Source organism: Octopus bimaculoides, chromosome 14 (assembly GCF_001194135.2).
Source record: "Octopus bimaculoides isolate UCB-OBI-ISO-001 chromosome 14, ASM119413v2, whole genome shotgun sequence".
NCBI lineage: Eukaryota > Metazoa > Mollusca > Cephalopoda > Octopoda > Octopodidae > Octopus > Octopus bimaculoides.
The window spans coordinates 19,684,750-19,693,923 of record NC_068994.1 but is presented as its reverse complement, the minus strand read 5'-3'; the positions used below and the strand labels follow the sequence as shown (position 1 = coordinate 19,693,923).

At 33.3% G+C, this 9,174-nt stretch overlaps 1 protein-coding gene across 7 annotated transcripts in view; it reads left to right on the top strand.

The window, feature by feature from the left end:
• The window catches only part of LOC106874076 (uncharacterized), a 56,530-nt gene that overhangs the window by 27,861 nt on the left and 19,495 nt on the right, over positions 1-9,174 (top strand). Inside the window, exon 1 of one of the 7 annotated variants that reach the window (XM_052972732.1) lies at positions 2,603-2,720. The exons of the other annotated variants lie outside the window; for them this stretch is intronic. The gene's annotated coding sequence lies outside the window, so the exon portion shown is untranslated. Of the gene's footprint in view, positions 1-2,602; positions 2,721-9,174 lie in introns of those variants that run through there. 7 annotated transcript variants of the gene reach the window in all.

Genomic DNA, 9,174 nt, shown 5'->3' with positions numbered 1-9,174 from the left:
ATATATATATATATATATATATTATATATATATATCATTATTTAGAAATTTAATTTACCACCAGTGGTCCAGCGAGAATAAAAAATTAGTCAATAGACTACATATATATTATTCATTTAAAATATAGAGATGCCTATAATAGGACATCTACCCGCTAGAAAGAGCAGCAAAAAAAACTCTATACCACAAAAATAGGGATAATTTCGAAAGAAAATGAAAAATAAAAATGTTTTTATTTTTCATTCTCTTTCGAAATTATCCCTATTTTTGTGGTATAGAGTTTTTTGCTGCTCTTTCTAGCGGGTAGATGTCCTATTGTAGCATCTCTATATTTTAAATATATATATATATATATGTGTGTGTGTGTGTGTGTGTGCAGATACATGTATATATGTATATATATGTGTGTGTAGATACATGTATATATGTATATATAGATATATATGTAGGTATAGGTGTATATATGTATGTATATATATATTCATATATATATGTAGGTACATGTATATATAGATATATATATGTACATGTATAGATAGATATGTGTAGGTGCATATGTCTATATATTTATATTTATACATATATATGTATATATATACACACACACACATATACACGCATGTATATGTGTACATACATATATATATATATTTGTGTAAATGTTTATATCTCTATGTATATATATATATATATATATATATATATATATGTGTGTGTGTGTGTGTGTGTGTGTGTGTGTGTGTGTGTGTGTATGTATGTATATGTATATATATATGTAGATATGTCTATAACTATAAATATGTATATATCTTTATATATATATATGTGTGTGTGTGTGTGTGTAGATACATGTACATACATGTATATATGTACACAGTAGCTTGCATACCAAACACATTGTTCCTTGTTCAGTCCCATTGGATGGCACCTTGAGCAATTATCTTCTATTATAGCCTTGGGCCAACCAAAGCCTTGAGTGAATTTGGTAGACGAAACCGAAAGAAACCCGTAGTATATATATATATAAGTACGTGTTTGTTTTTGTCCCCTTACCTTGGCAACCGATGTTGGTGTGTTTATGTTCCCGTAATTAGCGTTTCGGCAAAGAGACAGATAGAATAAGTTCTGCGGTGCTCCAGCTTCGCCGCAGTCAAATGACAAACATGTAATGGTGTAACTATTAGCATATATTCCTGCTTATGTATATATATATATAGAGAGAGAGAGTGGGGTTGGATTGAGTGAGTAGATGAATGACGTGGTTCTGTCTATACATTTATGTGTATACATGGGTGTGTGTCTATTTCTGTTGAAGTATACATAGAAAGGCATATATTTTGAAATGTGTTCATTAATAATATATGCACAGTATATTGCCATAGTTTGAATTATTCGCTCCCTGTTTCTGGCTTACACATTTACTTTATGTTTTTGTTTTTCTTTTGTCACTCTGGTCTTACTTTGTTTCTAATCGAATCTTTTCTCCGTTACCTTTGCGGACACAGTTGTAAATACCGCATTGTGAAGACTTTTTTTTTCTTTTTAGGATCTACTTAAATCTCTCTCTCTTTCTCTCTCTCTCTCTCTCTTACTTCGTGAAGCAGTTTATTCCTCTGCTTTAATATATTAATTTTCTTGTATTGTTTATGTTACTTGTCTATGTCTATACTTGTGTGACGTTTGAATTGCTTTTGCTGCTTGTTTTCATTTTCAATCTCCGTATTCACTTTTAAACTCGATGGAATTTAATGCTTCTTTCTAACTTATGTGTTTGTTTGTTTGTTTGTTTTGTTCGTGTGTTGTAGTGGTACAGGATCACCGCCGAAAAAATGTGGCGTGCCTCTCTAGTAAAAAAGTATCTTTTCTTTTCGCTTATTTTCTCTGATTTCGTTTTTCGTTTCTGATGGTTATTCGCTGTACTTATTTTCTTACATTTTAATTTTTTTATTCTACCATTCGTATTTTACATTCGTTCATTTATTTTTTCATTTTCTTTATTATTTATTTATTTATTTTGGCAACCCTTCCTTTTTCTTTCATACGTCTTTTTCGTTTCCCTTTCCTATATTTTCTCATTTCTTTCTTTCTGTTTCTTCTCAATGATTCTTTTCTTTCTTTTTTTTACTTTTTGTGTCTTTCTTTTCATACTTCTATCATTCTTCCTTTTGCTACACGTTTCTCCCTCCCTCCCCTTTCACTCCCTCCCTCCCTCCCTCTCATTCTATTTCCCTTAACTCTTTCTGTTTTCCTTTTTTTCTACACCTGCTTCTTTCTCTTACATTCTCTTTCACCTTCTAAATTTTCCTTCCCCTACCTTTCTCTCATCTCTTTTTCGTAATTCTATTTCTTTTCATATTTTGCGTTCCAATTCTCAAAATCAAACTATATTTGCCTCTTGCATTTCGATATATTTCCCTTTTGCTTTCCTTATTGTGTCCGGTTTTTACATTTTCATCGAATTCTTATATTCTTATGTTTTTCGATCTTATTTCTTATTAACCTTCTCTCGTCTGTCGTTCTTCCCATCCCTTCCTTTCACTTATCAAATATTAAACTTTGCTTTCGCCCAACTATTTTTTTTTCTTTCTATTATTGCTGCTCCTCCTTCCTAATTAGAACGGGACAGATAATTATTCTGGGGCTCTCTATTGTTGTCTGCCATCTATTTCTCTTCCGTAATTCTCTTCCTTTTTCCACAACGGTTGGCCCTCCTAAAACCAGTAAGTTTTGTCATATATTGTGTGTGTGTGTTTACTTGCTTATAATTTCAGATGTTTTCTTAATTTAGTTAATTCAGTCTCTGAATTTCATTACCAACCCTATAGCTTAGTAGTGATGTTGGTACTTATAATACTGTTTGTAAGTTATTGCCAAATTCACCAAGAAAATTAAATACATCAGATTTTATCACTCAACCGAATCCAATATGTTTTCAATACATATTGTTCGTTGCTCACTTTATGCCATTCAAAACGAGGTTGTCTTGTTTCTTTACTTATTTATTAGACTTTCCATTGTTTCTTCGATTCCTACCTATTTTTCATAACGAATCTTCCTCCATAGAGCTGTATCTCCGCCCAGCAAACTCAAGTCTCGTATCTGTGTGTCTATAATTTCTTTTCTACCTAGCAGTAATATATATATATATATATATATATATATATATATATATAATGGTGGTTCTCCAATTTGTTAATGTTAAGAAAAGGGTGGGGGAGTCCCCCCCCCCAGTGGGTTAATGGACGGGGGTGTCGGTTTTCGTGTCTTGCATGAACTGGAAACGAAAACCTTTCCGTATAGCAGTTGCTTTGCTAACAATCTGCAGATAACTAGATACTATTAGTGACTGCTATAACGCTCATGGTTTCTGTAAAATGCATATTATTTTTCGGAAATCATAATAAATATTGTGGTGTGTATACTATTTTTTAATTATTTTTTGTTTTTCTGCATTTCTGTATGAATTTTATGCTAATAATTGTTCTATCCGCCTAGAAACGTGATGCTATAGAATCCTGAAGATATTTCTCTTTTCACTGCCCTGGAAAAGAATCACGTGTATAACACACACACACACACACACTTTCTCTCTATGTTTCTTTGATTTATTGCTTTATTTACTAATCTAATGTTATTGCTGTATTGTTATTCAGTTACATTTTGGATTAGGAAAGAATTATTTTCATTGTATCCTTGCCTTTTACTGCGAATGTCGTTTTTCTTCCTTTTTTTCTGTTACCTAATTAGTTGGTCATTCCCTTTTTTTTTTGTAAAGAAAATACTTTCATTTTAATAAAATATCCTGTGTGAGTTAGAATTGGTGGTGTTGGGGGTGGGGGGGATCTTGTAGTTTGTTGGTTACAGTCTGTTAAAAATGTTTCATTGTTTGTCTGCACTGAACTGCTGCCACTGTTTCTAATATGTTCGTTTGTCTTTGATTCTTCTTTTCGCTATCTTTGTACAGCTGAACTGCCACTTCCCATCATCAGCTGGTTTAATTTCCTCACCTCTCTCTCTTTCTTTCTCGCTCTGTCACACGCATGTTACACGCGCGCGCGCGCACGCACGCACGCATGCACTCCTATCTGTCTTTCTGACCTCCTCCTTTCTCAATTCTTAGTATCGTTCTATCTTTGTATCATGCTTCTCGGTCTGTCTTTCAATCAATACGTATCATATCATTCCTCCCACTCACACATTGTATCAATCTCTCTCTCCCCCCCTTGCATCATACTATGCTCACTTTGTCAGGGTCTTCTTTTCTCTATTATGCCAGCTCCCTTTTCCACTTTTTATTCCACAATCTCTTATTTCCTATTCTGTATCCTCAACTTTCCACTCTATATCTTCCTCTTACACTGTAGTATAATTTCTCCCACACCTTCCTAATTCTCCTCTCATTTTCAGTTATTCTCACTCTCTGTCTATTCCCTCTCACTCACTCACTCTCTCTCACTCACTCACTCTCTCCTTCCTACTTTTATTCAGTCACTTTTACCTTTTTACTCTGTAAATTCGCCTGTTATCTCCATCAGTTTTATTTCTCTCTTTCTCCTTATTCTCCCACCACCACCACCACCACTTCATAATCCTTTCGTTTCTTCCTTCCCTTCTCTCCGACTTCTCTCTTTTCTCTCTTTGTTACGTACGTTTCTTTTCTTCTTTATCTCTTACTCAGTCTCTCTCTTTCAGTTATCAATTCGATCGATATTGATATAGATGTGAGTTCAGATCCTGCGAAGGTCAACTTTACCTTTCTCCTAAGACCGATAAATTAAAGTACCACTCAAGTGCTAGGTTCGACTATACTCCACCTCCACAACAAATATATAAATAGAAATAAAATTGTGGTCTTGCTTTCACAGTTATCTTTGGAGTTGCAAAAATAGTTGAGATATAATGTATTATTTAAGTTTTGTTGAGTTCAAATTCCGCCGAGGTCGGCTTTACCTTTCATCCTTTCGAGGTCGATAAATTAAGTACCAGTGAAACTCTATGGTTGAGGTAATCGACTAGTCCCCTCCCCAACAATTTCAGGCCTTGTGCCTATAGTAGAAAGGATTAAGTTTTGTACCTCTGCTGGTTCGACTTTGCTTTCCTATTTCTATTGTCTACTCCTGAAACAATTGCTACACAGGATACTGGACTAGAATTCAAACAATTCAAGTTGGTGAAAATGTACTGAATGACATGCACAAAAAGAATTTTTTAGGCGATTCAATACCTTTTAGGCAAAGAAAAATGACGGAAACCTAGTGCCAATGTTCGTCAGTAGGTCAAAGAAAATAGAGATTAATTTCAGGAAATTAATTTCATAGAAAATTGAATTTTTACACTTGGGTGAATCTAATATTTGTTAACAGGCAAGGTGATAACTGTGGACATGTTTTCATTTTATTAGGCATCATCAACAAAGCGGAGTCTTCTCGAGTCTACTTCAATCAATGGACTAAAATCCCCCTCCCCCCATAAGTTAGAAAAGTTTGGGCCAGTATAATTACAGTGCGTGAAGGGGAATAACTCAATTGGACCTATAGTACAGATTTAGATAGTTCAAATTTACTGAATAATGTAAAAAAAAAAAAAAAAGATCTAAATGAACTGAAGTTTGCCTTTTAGTTGAAGAAAGAGTACAAAAGTGGCAATTATTAATGATCCTCAAAACAAAAGAGGTAGGGATGATTTCAAGAAATTTCCACAGAAAATTGAATTCTAATGCTTAATGAAAAATTTGATCTTTATGAAATTAGATGCATTGAAGGAAATTATTGATATTTTTATGCTAGTCGGGAAGAAGGGACTAAACTCATGGCTTTTGCAGGCTCTCTAAACAACTGGTGAGACTGCTATGGCTGATGTCCAACCTGAATGTTGGCAAGGAAAATGTGGGATAGGTGGTAGCCAGGTTTCTTGTTTGAATGTTTGCAAACGGTCGAAATTCACTGAAGGCACCCAAGTACCAGCCAATGTTAGGCACATTTAATGCTTCTAATTAGTCCTTTTCACTGAAAGGATTTGGGTGTTTTTCTTTTTTGTTTGTTTTTCATCTATTTTATTTAAACAGATTAAGGAATCTTTTGTCTTTGCATCAAAGTTCTGTTGTTATATACTTATTGAGGTAGGATATATGTGGGATTATTTGCAGTATTCTTTCTCTTCATTGCTGTTTCATGTGCTTTACTTTTCCACTTATTTTTACTGATCCCTTGTATTGTAATTCAATAATCCCTTTCCCAGTTCACCTCCACCAGCATTGTCTCTAAGCGGATTGATAAGAGAGGGTCCTCGTTTAAATTTTTCTTTTCTAAACTCTCTCAATATGGGATTCTAAATAACTTGACTTCATAGCTATTGCAAAGCTAGGTAGATCTATCTTTTCTCTATACTCAAAAGCATTAAATATATTGTTCTAATCTTCAATTTTTTTTTCTGGTTTTATGAAAAAGATTGATATATTAAACATATTTTAAGATTTATGCCATCTTGATTTTTTGCAGTGCTAAAAGTTGTGGGTCCTTCCAATCCTATTTCTCCCTCCTTTTATGGACTTAATTTGACTTTTCACTATTTCCAATAACATCTTTTATTTTATTTGATGATATATGTTTTATTATATTTGATGATGCACATTTTAAATTACCTCTTCTATTGCCTATCAATTGTAAAGTAAGAGTTTATTGCCTGCCTGCCTGCCTGGTGAACTAAAGAAACAGAATTATTCACCTTTCTCAAGGGCATGGCACAGTAACAAATAAAGTTGGAACTTGGGACAATGTACTCAAAGATTTTTTTTTTTTTAAATCTTAAATTTTAAGTCTTTTTACAAAGAGAATTGCGTTTTTTTTTAATTCACAGTTTAGTAGAAAGGTTGGTCTGGAGGAAGAATTTATAGAATGAGGTAAATAACAATAAAAGTACACTGTGTCATTGATTGTTACTAGAGAGCATGTGTTTTTTATTTTGTTTGTTTAATGAATTCATCCTACTCCTCTAGCTCAGATATTGTAAAGTCAATCAATCTCTTAATCCTCTCATTTTTGCCTTGATCTATTTTGGGACTGTAGAGTACTAAAATGCAGTATACTTTTACATTTATTTTGTTTCCAAGCTGCTTATCCTCTGTAGCTAGTCATTTAGAGCAACGAACAAAACTGCACAAAGTTAGAATATTGGACATCCATGTGTAAGTGTAATTTAATGGTGCAGATGCAATAGATGCATGCATTTTGGAAAATAATTTATTTACATTTATCTAGCAAAATTAAGTCTGAAGCGTATTAGTGTGTTGTGAAGAAGAAATACCTACATATTTCTTTCATTGTATTGACACTGATCACCACTCGTCTCATATCACTAGTCCCCACCTCTTTTCTTCCGAGGATCATTAACAATTACCACTTTTGTACTCTTTCTTCAACTAAAAGGCAAATTTCAGTTCATTTAGATTTTTTTTTACATTATTCAGTAAATCTGAACTATCTAAATTCATTGGTATCATTTTCGTTTTGTCTGTTTGTCTTCACACATAGGTGCATACATATTGGCCTAATGCTAATTTTTATGTGAATATTTTGATGAAATCAAACCCATGCATATTGGAGGTATTTATTTTTATTGATATCAGATATTAGTTGAAGTTTTCTCAAGTGTGAACCAGTGATTAGAATTAGAACCTTATATCAGAAATGCATGCAAAAAAATAGAATATAATGAAATAACACTGTTGGTGACACCATTTAACTCTTATCGTGTTCTCTATTCTGATGTTGGTGTGCAATCAAGCCAACTGGAGTTTCCATACATCTGAAGGCAACATGTTGATGATAAATGTGAGTGTACATTAAACTCCAGTAGGATTTGAACATAAAATAATCAGCTACTGCATTAGATGAACCAGACCAAAATTTTACAGTTTCATAAATTTACCTTCAAATTATAATTAAATGTAATATGTCTTATAGTGGTTTAAAATGACATAGGCATTCTTGCTCTTGGCAACAATGGGGAGAAGCATAGAGGTTGTTAATTGAGAAATTTAAGTGCAATAGTGAGAGCCTATTAGTTAAACTAACAGCAAGGTGTAGAAGTCATTACAAGAATGGTTAGTAAAAGCAGTAAAATACCAGGTCTTTCAGGGAGTGTTGCCTATATGGTAAAAGCAGGTTGAAATCTAAGTATAAAAGAAATGCACTAAAGAGTGAAAAACACAGGGATATTGGCTGATGAGTCCTGAAAATGGTAGTACCAAAGTAAAGTTTATTACATGACAGTTGAAAACAGTGTATGTTGGGTTTGTAATCAGGAAGCCATGTATATCTAGTGTGTTATGGTGATAGTTGCAAAGCTGAAATCAGACAACTCAGCGTTTTAAATTTTGATCTAGAGAAGAATCTTTGGCAATGTTCTAGTGTTGAGAAAATGAGATGAAGATTGATTTGTTTAGCTCCAGGTCAGTTTTCAAGTTCACTTGTGGTGAAAGGCATTTGAACCAATTTCTATGAAGTCATTTCCTAAGCATTGTGTAGTCAGGCATATATCAACTAATATATCTTTTTTTTTTTCCTTATTCTTTTTTAGATTGTGGGGTGTATTTGAGGGAGATCTGGCTACTATTTATAGCAATTTGAGTGATCACATAGATGTTCATTTGTTGGCTTGGTTCATAGGCAGAGTTCAGCTTATGAATCAGTATGCTGTCAACAAGATCACAGTTAACAGTAGATCAGTAAAGAATTTAACATACTGGTAGGTGTTTCCCCTGAAGTTTTCCCTTGTGTTTCTTCTCTTCATTATTTCTTTTGAGATGGTTACATAAGAATTAAAGACAGTAGGACTGTGAGATGTGTTATATGCTAATTACTTGATTCTCATTGCTAATTTTGTTATGGAAAGTTTTAAATCTGGAAAGGTGATCTAAACAAAAGGTCAACTGTGCAAATGTTACAAAAGCTAGTATTATCTGGGAACAGGTTTCATTCATAATATAGAAAATAATTTGGAGGAAATTCAATAATGTACCTCATACAGATTGGATCCAGGTTTTTTTTTCTTCAGTCTTGAGTATTCAGTTGTTTATTCTCTTGCAGTACCTGCACATAGAATAAGTGACTATATATATGTATGTGTGTGTGTGTGTATCTATCTATCTATCTATCTATCTATCTATCTCTCTCT